Source organism: Pan troglodytes, chromosome 10 (assembly GCF_028858775.2).
Source record: "Pan troglodytes isolate AG18354 chromosome 10, NHGRI_mPanTro3-v2.0_pri, whole genome shotgun sequence".
In the NCBI taxonomy this organism is placed as follows: Eukaryota; Metazoa; Chordata; class Mammalia; order Primates; family Hominidae; genus Pan; species Pan troglodytes.
In genome coordinates, this window is record NC_072408.2 from 99,969,566 (window position 1) to 99,996,851 (window position 27,286).

The following is a 27,286-nucleotide window of genomic DNA, read 5'->3' on the forward strand; positions in this document are numbered from 1 at the left end:
AACTGTACTGCAGGCTCTGTGCTGAGCATGTCACTTTCTACAATTATTATTATCTCCATTTTACAAAAAAAAAAAATCCCTTGAGTCTTCTTGGTGTATTCTAGATATTAATTCTTTATAGGTTTAGATATTATAAATCTTTTCTCACTCTGTCACCTTTTTGTTAACTTTGCTTATTGTATCTACCCTTTACAGAATTTTTAATTTTTAAAATATAGTCAACTCTATCAAATTTTCAACTTATGGCCAGGCATGGTGGCTCATGCCTGTAATCCCAACACTTTGGGAAGCCGAGGTGGGCAGATCATTTAAGGTTAGGAGTTTGAGACCAGTCTGGCCAACAAGGTGAAACCCTGTCTCTACTGAAAATTCAAAATTACCTGGCCATTGTGGCACAAGTCTGTAATCCCAGCTACTGGGGAGGCTGAGGCAAGAGAATGGCTTGAACCCAGAAGGCAAAGGCTGCAGTGAGATGAGATGGCATCACTGCACTCCAGCCTGGTCAACAGAGTGAGACTCCATCTCAAAAGATAATAATAACAATAATTTCAACTTATGGTTTGTGTATTGAGTACCTTCTTTAACACCTCTAATATCTCATTTTAGCTTTGTAATTTTACTTTTGCACTGAATTCCTCTTTGGCATATCCTTGAGATAGTGAACCAATGAGCTGTTTCTCCACTACCAAGTAGTAGGTTTTAGGCAATCCATCCCTTCCCCACTGATTGATGGTGCCATGTTTATCCCAAAGCAGGTTCCTATGTAGACTCAGGTCTGGCTCTCACTCTTTGCTCTTTCCCTAGATGTATTTTACTATGTTCTTGTTCCATACTGATTTTGTATGGAAGGGTGAGTTCCTTCTCTTTGCTCTTCTTTTTCAAAATGACTTAGGCATCATGAACATTTATTCCTTCATATGAATTTTAGAGTAAGTATGTTGAAGTCCTAAAAAAAAGACTTGTAATAATTTTGTCTGAAATTACATTGAATGTATAGGTTAATTGTGAGGGAAATTAACATATTTATATTTCGAAGATGTGGTGTATATTTCTATGTATTCAGATCTCTTCAAACCAACAATTGAGTTTTAAATTTTTCTTGGTAAGTTCTTTGATAGGTTATTTCCTACTTACTTTAGAGTTTGGGAATAGTATCTTATTTTTTAAAAAATATTTTTGAGATGGTTTTGATAAAGAATAATAATTCTTAGGCCAGGCACAGTGGCTGATGCCTGTAATCCCAGCACTTTGGAAGGCTGAGGTTGGAGGATCACTTGAGGCCAGGAGTTTGAGGCCAGGAGTTTGAGACCAGCCTGGGTAACATAGTAAGACCCTGTTTCTACAAAAAAAATTAAAAATTATCCAGGCATGGTGGTGGGTACCTGTAGTCCCAGCTATCCAGGAGGCTGAAGTGGGAGGATTGCTTTAGCCCAAAAGTTCAAGGTTGCAGTGTGCTGTGATCTCACCACTTCATTCCAGCCTAGGCAACTCTGTCTCAAAAAAAAAAAAGCAAAACAAACAAACAGAAAAACAATAACAATTGTTTAAAAGTGATCAGGTATTCATCATCTCTGCTGAAGTCTCATTCTATTTAGTCTATTGATTAAATATGCTGATACAAACTTTTATTTCTTTTTTCTCTCCTTTTCCTTTTTTCTTATCTTCCTGTCTTGCCCAGAAACTGGGTAAGCGTTATATATATATAAGAAGCACAAAAATATGCTTACTTCAAAAAATATATAAATGTGCTTACTCAAAAAATATATATATATGCTAACTCCAAAAGCTAATAACTTATCAAACTTCTACTTGAATCTTATTCCCAAAGAGATGAACACATTGAAATAACATGATTAACCCACAAAGCTGACATAGCGTCCATTGACTTAAATGTTCCTCCTTAGTTATGTGCCAAGCATTGGGTCTCTGTGTAACAGCAGCACAGAAATGGAAATATACAAAACAATTAACAGTTAACTGTTGCTGAACAGTAACAATGAAAGCAGGTTGTGTCTAAATTTTCTTTTAAATCCCATTGTGTGACCCTTTACAACTTTCAAATAACTTCCATACCCATTACACCATTTGTGTTTCATAAACACACATTAGTAGGGAGAACAGGTATTGGCTCATTTTATAATTAACATTCAATATGGTTGGGTTTTGGAGGATCAAAAACTAGAAAGGATCAAAATTCATATTCAGGTCTTTAAAGCTTCAAGTTCTCTCACTATAACAAGCTGATTTATATATAAACAAAATATATAAAACTACGTGATTCAATTCAGTAACACTGAATTTTCATTTAAATCTCATTCCATCCTGAAAAAGATGATCTGATATCATCCTATCATTTTTAAAGAAAACTGTATCAGCTGATATTAAACGTCTAAACATTTTCAAGGCATAAGAGCCATATGACCATATCAATTAGGGTTGTAATTCTACTAAGAATTTGGGTCTATGCCATGGCAAAACAGTCAGTTAATTTGGTCAGTTTAGGTAAACAGGTCAGTTTTGTGGGAGGGAGGGAAATTGGGTAAGAAATATTCATCACATTAATTTTACTAACATTGCAATACAACTAAAAATCTTATTTGGTTGGGCATATTTAAACATTTAAAAGCTGCTGTAAAGATAATATTGTTACCTCATTTTTGTAAGAAGAAAAAACTAAGTAAATCAATTTCTTGGGTGTGCAAAAATAGCCCAAGGGGAAGTGACAGACCTGTGAACAGAACTCATGAATTAAACCTGAGCTTGGTCTACCAGTTCTCTGTAATCAAGCCCCATGATTCACTCAAGGAAATCAATGCCTCTTAAACTCACTGAATGACAGACACCTCAACAGACACACATCTGTGGATTCCCATAGCTCCTTTAAAAGTAACCATCAGGAAGCAATTAGGGAGTGCATCTGTCTCTAACAATCAAGGTATTTTTCCTTCCATTTCTTGCATCTTCTCTTAGGGAATGTGTAACGGATCGTCCTCTCTTAATGGTGCTGTTACTTGGAATGTACAAAGTATGCTGACTTGTGAAAGGGTCCCAGGCTTAAACAGCAGGAAAACACAAATAAAGCTGTATTCAAAGAAGATGAATCAAAGTATCTCAGAAGAGGAAACCAGAAAATTGTAATCTTTCTTAAATGCAGCTTTGCGAGCTGAGTAATAAAATACAATAATGTAACTAAGCAGGAGGCTTACATAACTGTGAAAAAATGAGGGGCAAGGAACTGTTCCAAATCCATTGTATTTATTAGAACCTCTGATTTCCTTTGAAATGGCACATGCAATAAAATTTACTGTGAGCTAGCTAACAAAAAAGTCTCATTTTTATGGGAAATAAGTATTGTCAGAAAAACGAATAGATTCTATTTTAAATCCTGAAGATTATAAAATTGAGCTTTTAATAGATGAAGGAAAAAAAAGGCTCCAGAACAGAGGCATCATGGAGGCAGTGATTTCTATTTAATCTTTTATCTGCAAGAGAAAAAAAAAATCACCTCAATTGAAACTAATATAGTTTTCTGTGGCAGAATATACCACGATAGCTAATAATGCACTGGCTGCCTGTATTAAGTGAATTTTCTTTTTGTTAAAAAAAAATCAGTGCTTGTTAAGCACATGAACTGTGCAAGTTTATATCTGGCCAACTCCTGTCTCCCCACCTGTTCATTCAGGCATTAGCCCTAAGGACTTACAAAGCAAATGAATGTATCCGTAGAGCAATGGGTAAAAATAAACCGAACTATTCTTGTAACACTATCAAAAATGATCTGACCAAATAGAAGATCACATTTCACGAGGTAAAATAGTCAAATGAAATGTTTCCTCACGTTTTATGATTGGTTTGGCTTATTTACTGCGTATGAAATAGCTGACCTTCATTCCAGGAGAATGAGCAGCAACCAAATTTAATGCTGTTTGCTCAGGGGTTCAAATCTGGTTTAGCTGGTTTCATTGCCTCTGAGGCAAAGTTTCTAAATGTGCTACTGTTACACAGAGACCCAATGCTTGGCACATAACTAAGGAGGAACATTTAAGTCAATGGACACTATATCAGCTTTGTGGGTTAATCATGTGATTTCAGTGTGTTCATCTCTTTGGGAATAAAGTTCAAGTAGAAGTTGGATAAGTTATTAGCTTTTGCAGTTAGCATATATATATATTTTTTGAGTAAGCACATATATATATTTTTTGAAGTAAGCATATTTTTGTGCTTCTTATATATGTATAATGCTTATTATATATATAAAATATATATATTATATATATAAATTATACATATATAAAATATTCTCTATAATAAGAAGTTCCCGGCTGGGTGCAGTGGCTCACGCCTGTAATCCCAGCACTTTGGGAGGCCGAGGCGGGTGGATCACGAGGTCAGAAGTTCAAGACCAGCCTGACCAACATGGTGAAACCCCATCTCTATTAAAAATACAAAAATTAGCCAGGTGTGGTGGTGCACGCCTGTAATCCCAACTACTCGGGAGGCTGAGGCAGGAGAATCGCTTGAATCTGGGAGGCAGAGGTTGCAGTGAGCCAAGATGGTACCACTGCACTCCAGCCTGGGTGACAGAGTGAGACTCAGTCTCAAAAAAAAAAAAAAAAGAAGAAATTCTCCAGGACAGACAATTATAAAATCAACTAGTACTGTCACTCCCTGGCTCACTATTCTTTAGCCATATTGGCAATGGATTCCTTGGAAAACCTAGATGTGGTTGATTGAATCATTGTTCACAATTTTTCACATCTTTCCTATATTAAATAATGTATCCACATTCATCTACATTCTTCCAAAATACCATCTGCTATGGGTAAAATATTTTCCCCATCCCATTGATTTTGGGCTGGGCCATGTGGCCTCCTTTAGCCAATGAAGTGTTGCTGAACATGTTAAGAGGCCTTAAATGTGCTTGTGTGATTCCATTTGGGCTCTTGTGCTCCTGTCATGTGCTATGTAAGAAACATGTTCCTGGAAGCTATTGGTCAACACAGAATGAGTAACACACAAGGGAGACCTGAATCCTGGAGTCCAGCCAAGCCCTACCAGTTGCAGCTGGCTCACAGACCCATGTGGAAGGAATAAATGCTTATTGTTTCAAACTAGAGTTGTGGATAGTTGGTTGTAGCACACTGCTATAGCAAAATGTCATCTCAGTGCCTCAGCACATTCCCTTCCCTCTACCAGAAATCATCTTCCACGACCACTCTTTGCCTAGTTAATTCCTACTCATGCTTCAGAATTCAGTTTAAATGTCTTGACCACAGGACAGATGTCACAAACCAGATTACCTGCCCCTTCACATCCTGGGTTTCCTATTTTGTGAGATTCATCACATTTACAATGTTTTGCTTCATGTCATTCAACTAGAATATAAGCTTCTTTAAGCGGTGGGACCACAGTATATTTTTCATTGGTATTATTCTTAGCACACGACACACAATGCTAATACAAAGTAGATTTAATAAATATTTGTTACCTGATTTTTAAAAAAGGCCATGTGGTTCTACTACTTAAGAGTTAGAAAAGAAACTTAATTTGTATGAGTTTTGGTTTTCAGCAACTATAACATGAACACAATAATACCTATCTCCTAAAACAGTGAGGATTAAATAAACCAACCATTAAATTTAATGAATTTGAGGAAAGACTTGTAAGTATCTGACACATGGGTACATAAAAGGCATTTGACAACTGACAGCTTTTATTATGGTTGGAAAGATAAATATATTTGCCCTCTGTCTAAGAACTTGATTTATTTTAAAGAGATATTTTTGCAACTCAAAAAAGAAAAAAATTAGATTAGGTTGCAACTTATGATTATTTAATTTGGACATTTCAAAGTATCCTGTTTACTTCCCAAGCTCTAAGTCCCTTTTAGAAGCACTTTCAGGTAGAATTCAGCTAAGAAGAAACAGGTTGGCGATTAATACTTGGTTTATTTCAAACATTTGTCATTAAATGACTCTATCCTTTTAAAAAAGAATGAAATTCATTTTTGCTATTTATATTTATTTCTATTTGTATTCCTTCCCACTATTTTTGCTATTTAAAATTTTTCCCTGCTTAATTAATTTTTTAGAGTTGGCACTTACTTATTTTCAAAATGTTTTTCTTCATTCCTACAAATAGCTTTTGGAATAGGATTTTATACAACCCAAATCAGTTTTTTTCTTTTGCCAAAAACAATATGTATCCACTACAAAAAAATTAGAAAATACAGGTAAGTGTAAGGAAGGAAGATTTAAATGTTTGTAATCCTGCCACCCAGAGATATCCACTGAACATTCCTCCAAATAGTTTGATTCAAATGCATATATTTAATAATGGTGGAATTATGTTGTACATTTGCCCTTTTGAAGTTAATATTTCATTTAATTACCACAATTATCTTTCTATGCCAAGAAATATTCATCTACATCTTTTATTAGTAGCCTTCCATCATAACATCATTTACCTGAGCAATTCCCTTTTGTTGGAAATTTAGTACATTTTACTTTTTTCTTTTACTGTTATCAGCAGTATCTTCGTGAATAAGTGAAGAGATAAAAATGAGTTACTCAAACCTTTAGAAAACACCACTTAACGGGGTCTTGCAGTTCAGAGCAGAACAGATCATTATCCCAACTGTAATCCAACCCTTTCCTTGCATTTCTTATTGTGAGTCTAGGACCATCATTGGAAAATAATCAAGTTTGGCAGGTGGGCTAAACTAGAATCAGAGAATTTGAGGCAACACTTTCATTTCTGGTCTCAATAATGAATGTGTAAACCAGAACCTACAAATCGACTCATGATCAAAAATATCATAACAGAAAGCAGGAATTCTGAAATGGGAATAAAGGAAAGAGAAGGAGACCTACAGACCACTGTTGCTCTCCCTATCTGCGGCTACCATGTCCATATTTGTTTTGACAGACACACCTTTACCACAATCTGGTCTCTGGTATCATGAGCACTGACTTTCCCATTTTACAGATAAAGGCACTGAGGCACACACAGAGGGGCTGACAACAGTGTCCACAGTGCCACAGTTAGTAGCACAGCCAGGGTCTGAGCCTGTGTGTTCTGCCTCACAGACAAGTGCTCTTTTTGTGCTCACAGAGTTCTCAGTAATACCGGGAATTATTCAGAAGAGGGAACAGGATGCAATGCAGCAGGGAGATTAGCAGAAACATAATTCTCCTGAGAGTCAGCATGGAGGTATTTGTTAGCTACTCCACACTGGTCTAACATCCTCGGTAAGAGGATCATAAATACCTCTATCCACCTCCCTAGGGCAATATGAGCATTATTGCTTACTTAGAAATTTGTCCCTGTAAGAGCTTTGATATTCTCAAAGGAAAGGTGCTGCCAAAAAGTGAAAATATTTTCTATGCTTCCACTATGCACGTGAGAGAAAGGAGATTTGGATCAGGTAAAAGAATTATTGGCAGGCACATAAAGTCTTTATCTAATCATATTAGGATAATACTCCTGAGCTCCTTGGATGGAGGCATCATGAGTACCTGCTGCGCTTAGCACATACCTTACAAAACACTGAAAATCTTACTCAACACAATCAGAACTGCTCATTAATGAGCTCATCAGTAATGTCAGTCAAGAAAAAAAAAGGGGATACATTTATGTTGTAAATGTAATCACTCGACAGGTTCTTCCCGCCTGATGCACAGAAGAAATCAATTCACTGACACCATGGTATTGGAGTAAAGGATGAGTTTAATTAATGCAGGGCTGCCCAGTGGAAGGACTGGCGTTATCACTCAAGTTGGTCTCCCGGAAGGCTCAGAGGCTAAGGTTTTTCAAGGATAGTTTGGTGGGCGAGCGACTAGAGAATGGGTGTTCCTGACTGGTTGGGGATGCAATCAGAGGAATGTGAAAAAATTATCTTCATGTGCTAAGTCTGCCTCTGGGTGGGGGCCACAGGACAGGTTGAGTCATGAGTCACAAGTCCAGGTGGGGTTAGTAGGTTGCCAGAATGCAAAACCCTGAAAGACATCTCAAAAGACCAATCTTAGGTTCTACAATAGTGATGTTATCTATAGGAGCAATTGGGGAAGTCATAAATCTTGTGACCTCTGGCCACATGACTCCTTAGCAGTAAGAGATGATAGATACTCTGCCTATACCTTAGCAGAATTCAGGCCCCTTCCATAATCCTAATCATGTGGCTTTTCATTAGTCTTGCAAAGGCAGTTTCAGCCCCTGAACAAGGAGAGGATCAGTTTTAGGTAGGTACTATTATGATCCTTGTTTCAAAGTTAAACTATACACTAAATTTGTCCCATGGATAGCTTGGCCTACACCTGGGAATGAATGAGGACAGCCAGCCTGTGAGGCTAGAAGCAAGATGGAGTCAGCCATACTAGACTTCTCTCACTGTTATAATCTTTGCAAAGGTGGTTTCATAAACATTGTATTTTATTTTATTTTTTAATCTTTTTAAGATGGAGTCTTGCTCTGTTTCCCAGGCTGGAGTGCAGTGGTGTGATCTCAGCTCACTGCGACCTCCATCTCCTGGGTTCAAGTGATTCTCCTGCCTCAGCCTCCCAAGTAGCTGGTATCACAGGCATGCGTCATCACACCCAGCTAATTTTTTTTGTATTTTTTAGTAGAGGTGGAGTTTCACCATGTTGGCCAAGATGGTCTTGAACTCCTGACCTCAGGTGATCTACCCACCTCAGCCTAGCAAAGTGCTGCAATTACAGGAGTGAGCCACAGCACCTGGCCCATAAACATTATATTTTAAATTAAATAAATATAAATGTATTTACCAAACTGGTGGAAGGCCATGGTTCTTTCCCTCACTATAGATTCACTGGCAAGGGTCCAATACCACCTTTTTTTGCCTAAACCACACCGATAAGATCTCATTTTTCATTTCCAACTTTTCTTTCTTTGTAGAGGGTGAGAACTTAAAGACACTCATGAGCAAAATACTGTAGAGTTTATTATTTTTCCTAATCTCTTATTGTTAACTAATTTAACATTAGTGAGTCTTTCCAAAGCATTCCATTTAAATGTCATTGTAATAATTCTCTCTCTCTTCACCCTCATGTTATTAAAGTAATATTAAAGTAAATAGCATAATTTTAATAACAAGTAAAACCAGCACAAATATGTCAGGGAACAAACAATTCTGATTCTCATAAAGCACAAAACTCAACTCCTCAAAGAAGAAAGGGATCAGTGAGGACAGATGGACAGCTCTGTTCAGTGTGTTTTGAGCACCAGCCCAAGCCTTACAGAGGGAATGGATGCTGGTTCCCTCTATGAATCTCTTAAGTAGAAGTTGGTTTAAAGAGTGCCCACCATAGTTTTTTTAATTAGTTAATTATTAATATTAAACAGTGTATTTGTGGACAATGACTGGTGACAGTCCCAGGTAGGAGTTTAAATCATATGTATCCATTCATACTCAAAGTTTTAAAATCCCATCCTCCCTACCCAAATAAATTTCCAGAGTCTGTCAACTTGCCTCTCTACATAATACATTTGAGTTCACATTATCCTGCTCGTAGGACCATAAAAGACCCAGTTACTCACCAGGGAAGCCTCTTAAGATGAGAGGGAAGAGCTAGAAGAGCAAATTAAATCTCAACTTTTATTTTCTTCCTACTACTTACAAACATTGTAAGCTTTCTTATTATTTCTTATTTTCTGTCTCCCAACTTTGGAAGGTAAGTTCTGCGAAAGGAAGGATTTCATCTCCCTCACCTACCTCTGTATTCTTGGCACACTTAGAAGAGTGCCTGGCACAGAGAAGTTACATAATAAATGTTTGTTAAGTGAATGATTGATTTAATCCAGGTAAACACAACATGGATGTTTGCTACACAAATTTGATCCCACTTAATGGTTAACTTTTTGTTTTTCCATTTTTTAAATAAATTTCTACACTGTTAGAAATTTTTCAAATTTCTTGGCAAAAATATAGCATGCAAAACACTAGCTAGATTTTAATCTTGTCTAAATCAGGTCAGAAAAATCACTTTTATTCCAGAAAACACAAAGGGCAAAGTACAATGGCCAGAGCTACATAACAGCTACACTCACCAGGTGTGCAAAGCGATTTAATATTGTCATTCAGACTCAGCCCTAATGAGCAATCTTGTTTATCTACAAAACTGTGAACAACCAGCTGCTAACAACCGGACATTGTCCCCAAGCCCAGCACACTTCATGTCACCTCTTGATGCACCCACAATCTAGGACCGTTATTAGAACTTCTAATAAGGACCATGATAGAACTGCTGAGAAATAAAGAAAAAAATGGATTTCATGCACGTGCTTTAAAACTTCATGTTTAGTTATTTTAAGTATATGTTTTGTTCTAGTACACTTAGATTTGCAACTGAAAAGAGAAAGGCATATCAGAAAGAAGCTTTTTGTTAAAGCAGACTGATGAAGAAACCAATGCTAGACGGAAAGCACAACTCATTTTAAGTTACCAGAGAAAGCAACAGAAAGTTTCTCCAAAAGAAAGAAAAAATAAAGAAAGAAGCAGCCAATTGGAGAATTACTTATTTTTATTATGCCAACTAAAAAGATAGTCAAGGGGCCAGGCACGGTGGCTCACTCCTGTAATCCCAGCACTTTGGAAGGCAGAGGTGGGTGGATCATTTGAAGTCAGAAGTTCAAGACCAGCCTGGCCAACATGGTGAAACCCTGTGTCTACTAAAGATACAAAAATTAGATGGGTGTGGTGGTGGGTGCCTGCATTCCCAGCTACTTGGGTGGCTGAGGCAGTTGAACCTGGGAGGCGGAGGTTGCAGTGAGCCAAGATTGCACCACTGCACTCCAGCCTGGGCGACAGAGTGAGACTCCAACTCAAAAAAAAAAAAAAAAAAAAAGTCAAGGGATTCATGCCACATCTTTTTTTTTTCTTTTTTTTTTTTTTTGAGACAGAGTCTCACTGTGTTGCCCAGGTTGGAGTACAGTGGCTCAATCTTGGCTCACTGCAATCTCTGCCTCCCGGGTTCAAGTGATCAGCCTCCTGAATAGCCGGGACTACAGACGTGTGCCACCATGCCCAACAAATTTTTGTATTTTTAGTAGAGATGAGGTTTCACCATATTGGCCAGGCTAGTCTCGAACTCCTGACCTCAAGTGATCCGCCCACCTCGGCCTCCCAAAGTGTTGTGATTACAGGTGTGAGCCACCACGCCTGGCCCCACATGTCTCCACAGAGTGAACATGACCACGATCTTTCTTCAAGCATCACCTTTGATAGCCTTTCAATATAGAGTTATGGGCTTTACTTCAAACATTAACTCATCTTCCACATTCAGTTATCAAAACCATTGAATACAACCTTTAAAACATTTTGCAAGTTCAGCACTTCTTCTCCATCCCATTGATACTGATTCAGACTCTGCTCCTCATTGCAATGAGCTGTTATAACAGCTCCTGAATGATATACTTGTCAGTGCTCTATCCTTGTGCTAATCCATCTCCATGAAGCCACCAGGCTTCCCTCTGACCCAGACTCCCTGGCATACCATTTAAGGCTTTCACCCCAACTCAACTTACCTCCAAAATCCTTTTTTTTTTTTTCTGCTCTATCGCCCAGACTGGAGTGCAGTGGCGCGATCTCGGCTCACTGCAACCTCCACCTCCCGAGTTCAAGCAATTCTCTGCCTCAGCCTCCCGAGTAGCTGAGATTATAGGCGCCCACCACCACGCGTGGCTAATTTCTTTGTATTTTTCAATAGAGACAGGGTTTCACCATCTAGGCCAGGTTGGTCTAGAACTCCTGACCTCATGATCCACCAGCCTCGGCCTTCCAAAGTGCTGGGATTACAGGTGTGAGCCACCACGCCCGGCCTGAAATCCTATTTCTAGTCAATCCCCCTGCAGCATATATTTTACGCTTTAGGCACAATTAGTAGATAGTGGGCTACATGAGTCTGAAGCCCAGTGGGACAATCTGGAGCAACTGAACATTTGTAAATTGAGTAGTTCACGATTTCTGTGGTGGATACTGTGATGTGCCACTCAGATCCTTCAAGAGCATGATGCTCATTCTTCCAGCTGCAGGGAAGTGCTGACTCACAGCTAACTCTCTTTCCAAAGAAGCTGCCTTACTCAAGCTCACATGCCCTCCAAACTGGCAGCCCATATCCAGTGACTGGTTGAGGCAGAGCACAGAAGCCCAGACCCCTTGCCTTGATGGCAGATAACTCTGAAGGGTGATCCCAGCTTGAGGACTCATCCTGCGCCATGGGCTCTGTGTTGGCTATATTATAGCTTACCTTCTCCTTCTGTCCAGTCCTGCTTCCCTTACTTCCAAGGAATTCTTCCCTATAAAGCTCCTGCATAGGAATCTTAGGCACAGGGCCTGATTCCAGGAAACCCCACCTGAAGTGGTTTTATTTACATTTTACTCGAAATATTATTATCTTATAAAAATGACTTGCTTTTTAATTAATGTTTATGCTTGACCATTTCAACTTTTTTAAGTTTTCATTTTAATTCAGAATGTTTAATTGAAAGGAAGGAACATCTGTATATTTTTTAAAAGTATTAATTCCTATCCAGCTCCACAATCAGATATTGCTTAAAATATTGGAGTCAGAACTCTGAAACCTGGCTCCATCGTTTCCCGGCTGTGTAATCTTCAGTAGGTTACACAGCCCCTCTGTGTTTCCGTTTCCTCACCTATAAATTGAGGATAATAACAATAAAATGATCCTAAATAAACTATTGGGAAGACTAAATGAGTTATCATATATAAAGCGTTTAAGAATGATGCTTAGCAAAAATACATGTGCTAAAATTCATTAGGGTAACACTAGCTGCTATAACAAACAGACCTAAAATTGTTCAATGACTTGACTATATAATAGATATTTCTTCCTCATTTGTCTACATGGTTTTACAAGGACTTAGGTTGATAGATGCACAGTTTTCTTCACTACATAGTTTCTCCATCCCAATTGGCCAGAAAAGGGAAAGAACATGAAGGAGTATGTACCAGAGAATTCTACGGAGGTCATTCTTCCTGCTCAAATCCCATTGGCCGGAACATAATCACATGGCCACACCTAACTGCAAAGGAGGGTGGGAAGTGTAGGCTAGACAATGGATTGTAATGACTAGCTGTCTATACAGCAGACTTTGCTGTACTGATAATTATTGTTATCATCTCATTATTACCAACTTTCGAGCTTGGGCTCTTATCTCCACTTACCTAGAATGTTGCAAAAGCCTCCTCACTGGTCTCTCTAACTCCAGGCTATTTGCCATCCCAAACCCTTCCTCCACAACAAACCCAGAGTTATTTATGTAAAACACCAAGTCTGATCTTTTCCCTCACCATCCTCCAACTTCAGTTTAATATCCTTCTGTGACCTCCCCACTGCCTCAGGTTCCAGTCAAGTCCCCTTCATTGCCTTCGTGACTCAGTCCCTCCACATCCCTTTAGTTCATCTCCAAAATCCCCGCCCACCTTGCAGCGGGTGTTTGCGATTTGACACCCACTTTGTGCCTGCAACAGTGCTGGACATAGGCTACTCCAGTGAAGAAAGCGGGCGGGATCCCTGCTACATTTTAATGAGGTAGCTGAAAAAACAAGTAAACAAATAAATATGTAATATTAAGCTATAAGGAGTACAGTGAAGAAAGATACAGGGTAAAAAAAAAAAATGGGGGCGGTGAGCTAAATGAACAGGTAGTAAATAACAGCTTAAATTTCACGTGCAAGTGTTAGCCATTCTGCAGCAGGATGCATTGTGGACTTTTTATCTTCACTATCATTACCCACACCCCTGAGACTGCATATTACAAAAGAGTTCTTATCATTGACCTATATTTGCATTCCTTTTAGCTTCTTTTATGGCTGTTATTCAGGGAAATAACATAGAGCACTAAAGATTGCCTAATGTGCTATTTGTGTGGGATGTTGAGAGAATATCATTTGCTATTGCCCCACGGGGCAGTGACGGTACAAATGACTCAATTTTTTTCCCTGCAACCTTCTTTGCAGGAAAATTCAACTAAAAATATTTAATAAAACCAAGTTTTACTCAAGTATGAAAAACTGTTATTTTTTAAAGTTCCCTGGGCTATGTTACTGTCACTGTGGTAGCTTAAAAAGTATTACATATGTGATGTTCCTATCACTTTACTGTATTTAGGTTTTCAAATTCAGAGCAGGTGAAATTGAAGGTTTTCTTTACAGAGGCTGTTCTTTTAACCAGGGTGATTTGCTCCCACCCGACTTAGTCATTTTTAAAAATTTTTGTTTTCGTCTTTGTTTTGAGATGGAAACTCGCTCACTGCAGCTTCAAACCCCCAGGCTCAATCAATTATCCTGCCTCAGCCTCCCAAGTAGCTGGAACCACAGAAGGATGCCACCAAGCCCGGCTAATTAAAAAAAATTTTTTTGTAGAGATGGGGGTCTCCCTATGTTACCCAAACTGGTCTCAAACTCCTGGGCTCAAGCGATCCTCCTGCCTCAGGGAGGATCCTCACGAAGTGCTAGGATTACAGTTGTAAGCCACCGCACCTGGCCCCGACTTAAATTTGTATTGGTCTAACATAAGCACATGCTATAATGTGAGATGCACATTAAACCATGGATTTCCTCTTATAATCCTTCTATTAAAACACTGGAACTTTTTATTCAAAATGATTTTTTAAAATAATCTAATCATTGGCCAGGCACAGTGGCTCACACCTGTAATCCCAGCACTTTGGAAGGCCGAGGTGGGTGGATCACTTGAGGTCAGGGGTTCAAGACCAACCTGGCCAACAAGGTGAAATCCTGTCTCTACTAAAAATACAAAAATTAGCCAGGCCTGGTGGCACGTGCCTGTAATCCCAGCTACTTGGGAGGCTGAGGCAGGAGAATCACTTGAAGTGGGAGGCAGAGGTTGCAGTGAGTCGAGATCATGCCACTGCATTCCAGTCTGGGTTGCAGAGCAATACTCCATCTCAAAATAAAATAAAATAAAAATAATAATCCTAATTGTTAAATAGTTGAGGAATCATTAAATAAAACTTGGAATATTGTACAGCCATCAAAACTCAAGTTTGTGGGGCCAGGCATGACGACTCATGCCTGTAATCCCAGGACTTTGGGATGCTGAGATGGGAGGATTGCTTAAGGTCAGCAGTTCGAAGTCAGCCTAGGCAATATAATAGTGAGACCTTGTCTTCACAATTTAAAAAGAAGAAAAAAAATTAGCCAGATGTGGTGGCATGTGCTTGCAGTCCCAGCTACTAGGGAGGTTGAGGTGGGAGGATTGCTTGAGCCCAGGAGTTCAAGGCTACAGGGAGCCTTGAACTTCATTGTGCCACTGAACTTCAGCCTGGGCAACAGAGCAAGACTCTGTCTTTAAAAACAACAACAACAAAACAGTTGTTGTAAAACACTTAAATACTTAATAGCATGGAGAAATAGTTGGGACATAAAACCAAGTGGAAAGGGGAGAACATTAAAAAAAAGTGTAAAGGGTATAATTGTATCAGTCAGATTTAGAAAACCCAAAAGAACCTCAAAGAACTCAGAAGAACAATAGTCTAGGACTGGCAGAGTAGCTCACAAAACTGTTAGGATCTCAGAGCATTCAACCTTGCTCCTCCCCTATCTTCAGCCCGTGACTTCTAAACAATGGTCCAAGATGGCTGCTTGAGCTCCAGCTGGTATAGCCACAACCCAGCCATGAGAAGAAGAAACAGGTGAGGAGGGCCATGCCCCTTGTGATAAACAGAATAATGACCTGCTGAAGATGCCCAGGTCCCAATCCCTGAAACCTGTAAATATGTCATCTTTCATGGAAAAAGGAGCTTTGCAGATGTGATTAAGTCAAATATCTTTTGATGGAGAGGTTATCCTGGATTATCAACATGAATTCTGGACAATGTATTCACAAAAGTCTTTATAAAGGAGGATCAGATTCAGATAAGGAGATGTGATTACAGAAGCAGAGATAGTAATGTGAGGAGGGCGCTCCAAGTCAAGAAAAGCATGTAGCCTCTAAAAGCTGGAAAAGGCAAAGAAACAGATTATTCTCTTGAGCCCCCAGAAGGAAGAGCCCTTTCAACTCATTTTAGATTTCTGACTTCTATAAAAGTAAGATAATAAATGTATATTGTGTTAATCCCCTAATTATATGACAATTTGTTACAGCAGAAATACGAAACTAATCTATTCTCCCTTAATTTACCAAGGAAGAAGATAAAATTGATAATGGGGCACAACTAATATATTCTGCCACAATGTTGTCCTTTAAAAATGGGAATATGTGACCAGCCTGGCCAACATGGTTAAACCTCGTCTGTACTAAAAATACAAAAAAAATAGTGGGGCGTGATGGCATGAGCCTGTAATCCCAGCTACTCGGGAGACTGAGGCAGGAGAATCGCTTGAACCCAGGAGGCAGAGGTTGCAGTGAGCCGAGATTGTGCCATTGCACTCCAGCCTGGACAAGAAAAAAAGGGGGTGGGGAAGAGGAATATATATCCCAAAGGAAAGGTGCTAATTGTGTTTTACTAGAAGTCATTGGTTATAAATATGGAACCCCAATCCCAATTCTAGTTAAGGCTAAGGAAGGGGAGGGTGAGTTTATTTATAATTTATTTAAATGGCTCACCCCATTAAGGAACAAATGAAGGATAAAGTATATACCCATAATGCCTGTAACCAGGATTTGTCCAGCATGCTCTCTCTCTCATTCTATTCCTTCTGCTTTTCTCTGTTTGTATTCATTCTCTTCTACTGAAGATGGACCTAATTCACATGATGAGAATCAAGGCAGTGGGCATCTCTGGGTCATTCAGTCCAACTTAAAGATCTTCACTTGATCATTCATTCATTTGCCATGTATTTACTGGGTCCCTACCATGTGCCAGGCTAGTGACCAAGACAAAGAAGTCCCTGGCCTCAGCCTGGTAGCTAATACAGATCATAAACAAATGCATAAACAATATCTTCACAGATTATATCAGGCGTGATGACAGAAATGTTCAGAGATAAAATACACTGCAACTGGGGGGACCATTCTAGAATGGGTGGTCATGGAAAGCCTCTCTGAGGAGTGAACATCTGAGACCCCAAAGATAAATAAGGCAGACAGGAGCATGACTGAGGGGACAGTGAAGACTCCAGAGTGATGTCATTAAACAACAAGAAAGGGAGTCATACCTGGAGCAAAGTGGGCAGATGAGGACAGGGACAGTTGGGGCCGCAGCCAGATCTAGCAGGGTCTCATGGATACATCTTGGTTTTCCTGGGAGAGTCCTCCTTGCATCTGTTTTCCTTACATATGTATTAACAGCCATCCCAGTTTGAGTATCAGTCATACAGTCACCCTACACACGCACTACAGGAGTCAGGATTTTATCCTAAGAGAAATGAAAAGGCATTGAAAAGTTATAAGCAGAGCAGTGAAATGATCTGATTTTTGTTCAGGATCCCTGGAAACCAGAGAAGGAGGTAGTAGATGCAGGAAGTTCAATAAGTCAACATTCAGGACACTAAATTTTTTATTTTTTTGTTTTTCTTACTTTTTAAAATTCTTATTTTTATTTTAGAGACAGGGTCTTGCTCTGTCACCCAGGCTGCAGTGCAGGGGCACCATCATAGTTCCCCGCAGCCTCCAACTCCTGGGCTCAAGCAATCCTCCCACTTCAGCTTCCCAAGTAGCTGGGACTACAGGTGCACATTACGATGCCTGGCTAATTTTTTATAGAGACAGGGTCTTGTTTTGTTGCCTAGGCTGGTCTCAAACTCCTGGGCTCAAGCGACCCTCCCACCTCAGCCTCCCAAAGTACTAGGATTATATGCATGAGACACCACGCCCAGCCTGAATTTTTTTTAATATAAGAAATCAATATAAAGACAAAATAAAAACAGGTAAAATGTGTGCCTTTAACCTAAGGTATAGACAAACCCTTATTATCCTCATCTAACACACAGACCTTAATTCTACTGCTGATTTCCTTCCCACTTCTCTTCAACTCCGAAGCACTTTCTGAGGCAAAACATAGCTCCAGCTTTCTGGTCTCATGGCAACTTGGCAGCACAAGGCTTCTAGGCTAAAATCCCAGCTTCCATGGATCCACGCTGTTTCAGTCACAAATATTTACCTTGCCTGGCTCCGCAGGCTAATTAAAGGGGTAGGCTCTGTTCCTCTTGGCTCTCCTCTAAATTGCTTTTAGAGGAAGAAGCAGTGGCGGGACCAGAATGGCAGCCCCATCACTCATCTCCACAGCCACACGGTGACTACCTTACAAATATCCTGTTCAGATCAGAAAAGGGGTTTGCAGCCACGCCCTTGCCTCTCTCCAGCGAGATCTGAAATTGCACCTCCCAGCGATGATTTCCCCTGGAAGCTGACATTAGCCCTAGCAGCGTATTTGACTGATGGTGCCTCTGAAAGAGGGACTCTCAGGATCAAATACTAAGAGCTTATTATACCAGTTAGAACACAGTGTTTCACTGTGAATATATACTTTTATTATAAAAATGACATATGCTTATTATAAACAATTCAAGGTGAAGAAAACGTGGGAAGTTCACAGGGAATTTTTCTTCTGCTCTCACTCAGCCCCAGCACTGATCCAAAGACTGCCCTCCCTCTAGAAACCTCTGTTATCAGTTTCTGGCATTTTCTATGCATCCACAAGCAAATGGATATATATATACATATATATATATATACACATACACACAAACATACATATATATATATGCATTTAAATAAATCACTCTAAAGGCTTTAAAGTGATTTCATAATAACAAGCAAGTCCACATTTGATAAACCATAAAATGGAGTCACATAGTTCCAGTCAGCAAAGGGCTTGGCCCTTCCTACAAAGCAGAGTCACTGGGTGAATCCTGCTTACAACTCACAATCGAGTCAAGAAGCCAAAATCAAATTGCCAGGCCCAGGAAGCAATCAGAACATGAGGTGAGGTTACAACTCTGAAAACAGATACTCAAAGTCTGGGCAGAGGAGGGAAATCAATGGAAAAGGTAGAAATACACTCTGAAAGGCAAGGGGCTCATAGTGCTGGGTCTAGTTGGAAGGGGAGGTGATATGGTTTGGCTGTGTCCCCATCCAAATCTCATCTTGAATTGTAGTTCCCATTATCCCCACCTGTCTTGGGAGAGACCCGGGGGGAGGTAATTAAATCACGGGAGCAGTTTTTTCCCATGCTGTTCTTGTGATAGTGAATAAGTTTCACGAGATCTGATGACTTTATAAAGGACAGTTCCCCTGCACATGCTCTCTTGCCTGCTGCGATATAAGACGTGCCTTTGCTCCTCCTTCAACTTCGCCATGATTGTGAAGCTTCCCCAGCCATGTGAAACTGTAAGTCCATTAAATCTCTTTTCCTTTATAAATTACCCAGTCTTGGGTATTTATTATAGCAGTGTAAAAACAGACTAATACAGGAGAGAAAGCACCCCAGGGTTTACTGTCATCACTGGGGTGATGGGTAGGGAGCAGAAGTGGAGAAGTGGCAATTTGAGTTTGCCTTACAGGAAGAAGCAAAGATACCACTGGAAAAACAGAACACATCCATCCACAAGTTGAGAGGAGACAGAGAAGCCCACAGGGGCTGAAGCTGGATGGCGTCTACCTGGGAGGCAGTCTCCCTCTGCCTCCTCTTTGAGAGACTTCTAATAATATTATAAGTTGCCTTTCAGCTTGCTTTTGTTGCTTTCTTGTTTTAATATGGTAAAATGTATATGTAATGTAAAATTCATCATTTTAGCCAATTTTTTAGTGTACAGTTGAGTGGCATTAAGTATGTTCACAATGTTGTACAACCGGCACGATTGTTCATTTCCAGAACTTTTTCATCTCCACAAACTGAAACTCTGTCCTCATTAATAACTCCCCATTCCCTACTATATTAGTTCATTTTCATACTGCTATGAAGAAATACCTGAGACTGGCTAATTTATAAAGAAAAAGAGGTTTAATGGATTCGCAGTTACACATGGCTGAGGAGGCCTCACAATCATGGTGGAAGGTGAAGGAGGAGCAAAAGCATGTCTTACATGGCGGCAGGCAAGAGAGTGTGTGTAGGGGAATTGCCCTTTATAAAACCATCAGATCTCATGAAGCTTATTCACTATCATAAGAACAGCATGGGAAAAACTCAACCCCGTGATTCACTTACCTCCCACTGGGTCCCTTCCACAATATGTGGGGATTATGGGAGCTACAATTCAAGATGAGATTTGGGTAGGGACACAGCCAAACTGTATCACCTACTTCTCCCAGCCCCTGGCAATTATCATTCTAGTTTCTGCTTCTATGAATTTGACTACTCTAGGTACTTCACATAACTGGACTCATACAGTATTTGTACTTTTGTGACTGGCTTATTTCACTCAGCATAATGTCTTCAAGTTTCATCTATGTTGTAGCATTTGTCAGAATTTCCTTCCTTTTTACAGCTGAATAATATTCCATTGTATGGATATACCACATTTCATTTATTCATTTATTAGTTGATGGACACTTGGATTGCTTCAACGCTTTAGCTATTGTGAACAATGCTGCTATGAACATGGGTGTACTTTCAGGTGCTGTTCTAAATGAAGTATTCTAAGCTGTGAAAGGTGAACAGGGTTTTTCTAAACAGAAGACATTCCCAAGTGAGGGAAAGTGTGGTGTGAGGAAGCACAGCTTGTTCAGTGAAAGGTAGGAGGCCCCATGAGGCAGCGATATGAAAGAGGGGAAGAATGCCAAGTGAGATAAAAAATGTGGGTCAGGCCATTAAAGTTAAAAATACAAAGAAGAATAGAATATATTCACCACCTAGTTGTGCTGTGTCTTAATATCTTGCCCTATTTACTCATTTTTCAAAGAAATATGGTATTACAGATACAATTGATCCTTCCTGCAAAATCCCTCATCTCATTCTTTCATTCCCCTTCATAATGGCAACCATTTTCCCAAATTTTAAATTTATTTTTTCATGTTTTATAAATTTACAACGTATATGAACCATGTCATGTTTTGCATACTTTTACATTTTATATGAGTGACATTGCACTCTGTATATATCCATTTCCAACTTGCTTCTTTAAATCAACATTATGTTATAGGGTTTTACTTAGATTATTTCATATTAATACTTCATAGTATAAATATTTTACACTGTATTTTTGTACCATTACAAACAGTGCAGCAATAAACATTCTTGTACATTTTCCATGTTTATATGGGTATGACTTTAGGCTATGGACCTAACAGCCTCAATTTGTAAAGGCGAATTTCTCTCCAACTAAGTGGTTATATCAATTTGCACCCCAACAAACGGGGTTCACTTGTTCCCATTCTGCCACATCCTTAACAACAGTGAGTATTGTCAAATGTTTAAATTTAACAAGTTGATAAAATAGAAGGTAGTTAAGAACTCAGATTTTAGAGCCAAACCACTAGTATTCAAATGCTGGCTTTACTATTTACTAGTTGTATGATTTCAGCCCTACTTTCCCTCTCTGGAAGAAAAAAGAGGTCATAATACCTACCTCACACACTCATTGCCAGGAATCTGTGTGTTAACATATGCAAAGCATTTGGAATTATATATATATAGTTAATACTCAGTAAAGCCTTTAGAATAATACACAGTGAGTGCTCAATAAGTGTGAGCCTTGTTTTAACATTTTGAACTGGCCATTCAAGTCTGGTCTCCTGTGAATTTTCTATTCCTTTCCTTACCCTAGGACTTATCATTTTGACTTGTAGGTATCCTTTAACTATTCTGAACATAATCATTCATTTGTGGTTATATATTGGAAATATCTTCTTTTAGTCTGTGGCTTGTCTTTTTGATTTTATGACTTTTTTGTTAAGAAGTTTTAAATTGGAATCTAGTCAATATATCGTTTTTTGTACTCTTTTTTCTCTTGTTTAATCAATCCTTCTCTTTGGTGCGGTCATACACATATTCTCCTATACTTTATTTGTAAAAGTTTTTAAAGTTTGTTCTTCACATTTAGGATTTTATGATTTAATCCATGTTGAATTTAATTTTGTGACTAGTGTGAGGTAAGGAGTTTTTTCAATCACTTCTCCATATGAGAAACCAAATATTGTGATATCGTTAATGAATTTGTAATGTCATTTTTGTCATGTTATTTCTATATATGAATAGGTCTGGTTTTAGGCTTTCTATTCTATTACTCTATTTTGGGGGGTTTTTGTCTTTTTTTTTTTTTTTTTTTTTTTTTGCCTACAACAAACATTTCTTTTTTTCTTTTTTTTTTTCTTTCTTTTTTTTTTTTTGTTTGTTTGTTTGTTTTGAGACAGGGTCTCATTCTATTGCCCAGACTGGACTGCAGTGGCTTGATCATAGCTCACTGCAACCTCAAACTCTTGGCCTCAGGCAATCATTCTGCCTCAGCCTCCTGTGTAGCTGGGACTACAGGTGCACTTCACCATGTCCAGCTAATTTTTTTATTTTTTGTAGAGATGGGATCTCACTATGTTGCCCAGGGTGGTCTGGAACTCCTGACCTGAAGTGATCCTCCTGCCTCTGCTTCCCGAGTAGATGGGACCACTGGTGCATGCCACCACACCTGCTAATTTTTTTTTTTTTTTTTTTTTTTGTAGAGACAGGGTCTCCCTGTGTTGCCCAGGCTTCCACTATCTTGATTACAATAGCTTTAACATTCATCTTGACATGCTAGGTTATTTCATTACCACTTTGGTTGAGCTAGGAATTCCCTTTCCTGTCTGGTTCCAGGTCCAAGTTGGCCAAGAGAAGACCTTGTGTGAGACTTTGGGATGTGGAAGTGAAGGGCAGTCCTTTACTCTGTGAAGCTCTTCAAAGTTAGATGGGGTGACAGACACAGAAGTACCTAACACATTCCAACTTGCCCTTGTTCTCCTCTGCTTTGCATCCTGCTGTTCTTCCCAAATTCTGGTCCTGCAGCCCAAGACCTACTACCAGATACTTGGCTAAGAGCCACAGAGAAGGTGGCTTCACAAAGGCAACAGCTTCACACAGACGTCTCCATGAGTTCCCTTGGCAGGACAAATTCAGTAGCTGGATGTGTACTTGGCTTCTTAGATTTTTTTCTGTAAACTCTATGTTGTCCACTTATGCCAGTGCTTTCAAAAGATGGTTTAGACTCTTCTCTGAGCTCCCAGCTTCTCCTTCCAGATCTTCATCTCCCCAGCTCCTCCCACAATTGGATAAAGTCTGCTTTCTAGAATAAATCCCATGTCATAACACTCTTTGTGGCTCTAGTTCCTTGATTGAACCCTGACTGACATATTTGATAGGTTAAAGTGAGCCTTCCTATCTTGGTCTTCTATAAACTTCTTGGTCCTTTGCTCTTCCACATGGCTTTTTAAATCATCTTGTCAAGTATCAAAAAAAAAAAAAAAACTAGTTGGGATTTTGAGTTGGGATTGTTTTGAATTCATTAATTAATTAAGGAAGAACTAACTTTTTATGATATTTAATATTTTAAAAATTATTTATTGATGTTGATAGAGTGTAAATTATCTTTATACTAATGTTGTGCTTAGTAACTTGTTGATTTTTTATGTTAGTTCCAATTGCTTGCCTGTATTTTCTCTTAGACTCTATGAGGGCAATTTCTGTAAATAGCGATTGTTTTGTTTTGTTTTTACAATTAGTATGTCTTCCTTTTACTGCCTTACTGTTCAACTAGAACCCCCAAATAATGATTGGCTACAAATAGTAATTGTAGGCATCTTGTCTTGTCCCTCATATTAAAGGAAATAATTCTAAAGATTTACCACTAAATATGATGTTTGCTACAAATTTCTGATAGACATATTTTACTCTGTAAAGAAAATCTGCTTCTATTTGTATTTCTTAATTTTTTTTAATATGAAAGTGTTAAATTTTAACAAATAATTTTTCTGCCTCTATTGAAGTAATCATGTGCTTTTTCTCTTGCAATTTGTTAATGTGGTAAATTATATTAATAGATTTTTCTAACACTAAACCATCCTTGCTTTCCTGGGAACTCAACCTGGTTATACTGTATTATTATATAGTATATAGTATAGCATATTTTTGTTTTTAAACAAAATATAGTGTGTTTTTATTTTTAAAGTTACCAATTTTGCTAAATATCATTAGAATTTATAACTTGATATTTAGAAGTGAGGTTGGCTTACAATTTTCATTTATTTATTTATTTATTTTTGAGATGGAGTTTCACTCTTGTTGTCCAGGCTGGAGTGCAATAGTGCAATATTGGCTCACCGCAACCTCCACCTCCTGGGTTCAAGCAATTCTCCTGCCTAAGCCTCCCAAGTAGCTGGGATTACAGGCATGTGCCACCACGCCCAGCTAATTTTGTATTTTTAGTAGAGACGGGGTTTCTCCATGTTGGTCAGGCTGGTCTCAAACTCCCAACCTCAGATGATCCACCCACCTCAGCCTCCCAAAGTGCTGGAATTACAGGTGTGAGCCACCAAGCCTGGCCTACAATTTTCTTTACTGTCCATGTCTTATTTTGGAGTCAATCAAGCATACGTCAGTCTAATAAAATGAGCTTTGGAATACTCCTTCTTTTTGTAATCTTGTTATAGTCTCTGGAATAGTTTATATAAGATTGGGATTATACATTCCTTGAAAATCTGGTAAAACTCACCTGTAAAAAATTATCTGTGGCCAGGTGTGGTGGCTCATGCCTGTAATCCCAGCACTTTGGGAGGCTGAGGCTGGAGGGTCACTTGAGGTCAGGAGTTCGAGACCAGCCTGGACAACATGGCAAAACCCTGTCTCTACTAAAAATACAAAAATTAACCAGGCATGGTGGTAGGTGCCTGTAATACCAGCTACTTGGGAGGCTGAACCAGGAGAATTGCTTGAACCCAGGAGGCAGAAATTGCAGTGAGCCGAGACTCTGTCTTAAGAAAAAATTATTTGTATGTTATTTCATAATATAGGTAGCTATAATCATTGATGTCATATCTTTCAAGATCATATAATTTAGGCTATTTCTTCTTAAGTTTATATTGATTATTGTTTTCTGGAAGTTAACCATTTTGTATGTCTTCCGAATTAATTGACATAAAGTCATACCTGATTGTCTCTTGTTACGTGTTTTAATTTCTGGTATATTTGTGGTTATGTCCCTTTCTAATTCACAATTTCAATATTGCTTTGAATATCTTTTGTATGTAACATCATGCTGAAACCGGCTGTAAGAAAGCCAAGTTTTAAATAGTTTTAATAGCTAATTCTTCCGAAAACCCAGAGTTGTAAAGAGGAATAGAAACAGAAATGCCACTAAAACTACTCCTCTATAACTTCTACCTACTGTCCCTAATTCTTCCCCTGGGAGTCACATAACCTCAAATGTGTACTTCTACATACTCCTTAGAAATTGTTACTCTTAAGTAAATCCAAAGCGGTGGTGTTTTGTTCAGTCCATTCAAGAAACAAGAGACAATATATATCTCTCCTGAAATACATCTTTTGCAGTTTAAGGAGCCTCAGTTTTTCTCAAAGTTACTCAAACACCCTGCATCCCAAGCTCTTTGCTAGCACTCCTTTCTGATGATCCGTCCCCAGGCATCAGCATCTGGAACTGAGTCCTTTAGTCCAAGCGTAGTCTGACCAACATGAGGAGAATGAGTCTAAGGCTATCCTCTCACTGGACCATTCCCTTCATACTTCCTAAAATACATTTCTTGCTTGTTCATCACACTGTTGACTCATGTTAATTTTGTAATCAACCAAACATTTGAGTCTTTTTCACACATGCTGTTGAGGAATCTTTATCCCCAAGTAATAGAAGAAGACTCCATTATATAACTCCCTAGTCTACAGACTTCAAAAGAGAATTTAAAGCATGTTTGGGCCTTGAGCAAAGCACTGAGATAAAAAGTTGAGGGTGAAGGAATAGCAGACAGTACTATCCTCAGCAATTAGAGGAGGAGTTCTTTCTTTATAAAGGAAGGCATCTCAGCTGAGTTATACCATAGTCCAATTTCCACAAACAGGGAAGGAAAGAATTCCCTTTTACTGAGTACCGACTGGGTGCCAAGTCTAGGTTAGGTGCTTTATGTGTGTTTATCTCGGCTTTCGTGCTGATAACATCATTGGGTCAAGGTGCAGTATAAATAAAGAAGGATGTAAATAAATGCTAGGTAAAGTTATTCCCATTTTATGTATGAGGAAACAGAAATTCACAGCATGACTCGCCCCAAATGATACAACTAAAAAGTAATGGGCCTTGTTCAACTTCTGCACTCTCAGCCAGGAATGAATGACTACAAGTAGAGGGGAGGCAGCAGGCAACAAGAGCAATTGGATGATGCTTTGTGGTTTAATGAAGGACAGGACTTTCACCTACATTAGCTCTTTTGGATCACCTGCTCCACCTACCATAAGAGGCTGATTCTCACAACAGCCTCTTATGGTAGGTGGAGCAGGTGATACAATCTTTATTTTACATAAAGATTACAGGGCTCAGAGAACTGAGGGACCTACCCAAGGTTGCCCAGCTAGCCAGTGGTAGACACTTTGACCCCTGGCTTTCTGACAGCAAGCATCTCTTTTGGCAGCAGGTATGGGGCAAGGAGAACAGCAAGGGCCTGGGGCAGGTGTTGACAGATCAATGTGGACATGGGGAAAGAAAGCCCCAAACCCCTCACCAAGGAAATGTAATGCTCTGTTATTAAAAAAAAAAAAAAAAAAAAAAAAAAATCTTCTCAAGCCTTTGAGATGCACAGAAGAGGCCTGGCGCCGTGGCTCATGCCTGTAATCCCAACACTTTGGGAGGCCAAGGCAGGTGGATCACTTGAGGTCAGGAGTTCGAGACCAGCCTGGCCAACATGATGAAACCCCATCTCTGCTAAAATACAAAAATTTAGCCAGGCATGGTGGCTGGCACCTGTAATCTTAGCTACTTGGGAGGCTGAGGCAGAGAACTGCTTGAACCCAGGGGGCGGAGGTTGCAGTGAGCCAAGATCACACCACTGCACTCCAGCCTGGGCTACAGAGTGAGACTCTGTCTCCAAAAACAAAACAAAACAAAACAAAAAAAAGATGCACAGAAGAAAGCAAGCCCAGTGTATTAGTCTGTTCTCACGCTGCTAATAAAGACATACCTGAGACTGGGTAATTTATAAGGAAAGAGGTTTAATGGACTCACAGTTCCACATGGCTGGGGAGGCCTACCAATCATGGCAGAAGGCAAAGGAGGAGCAAAGTCACGTGTTACATGGCAGAAGGCAAAAGAGCATGTGTGGGGGATCTCTCCTTTATAAAACTGTCAGATCTCATGGGACTTATTCACTATCATGAGAAT

General features: G+C 39.2%; 1 long non-coding RNA gene across 2 annotated transcripts in view; it reads right to left on the reverse strand.

The window, feature by feature from the left end:
* Positions 1 to 10,890: 10,890 nt before the first annotated feature.
* Positions 10,891 to 27,286, reverse strand: part of LOC736199 (uncharacterized) — a 48,099-nt gene continuing 31,703 nt past the window's right edge. Inside the window, exons 5-7 of one of the 2 annotated variants that reach the window (XR_010148118.1) lie at positions 17,159 to 17,358; positions 13,492 to 13,572; positions 10,891 to 12,669 (exon numbers count right to left, since the gene is read on the reverse strand). This is a non-coding gene — a long non-coding RNA (uncharacterized LOC736199). Of the gene's footprint in view, positions 12,670 to 12,707; positions 13,573 to 17,158; positions 17,359 to 27,286 lie in introns of those variants that run through there. The other variant, XR_010148117.1, reaches the window with a different exon arrangement.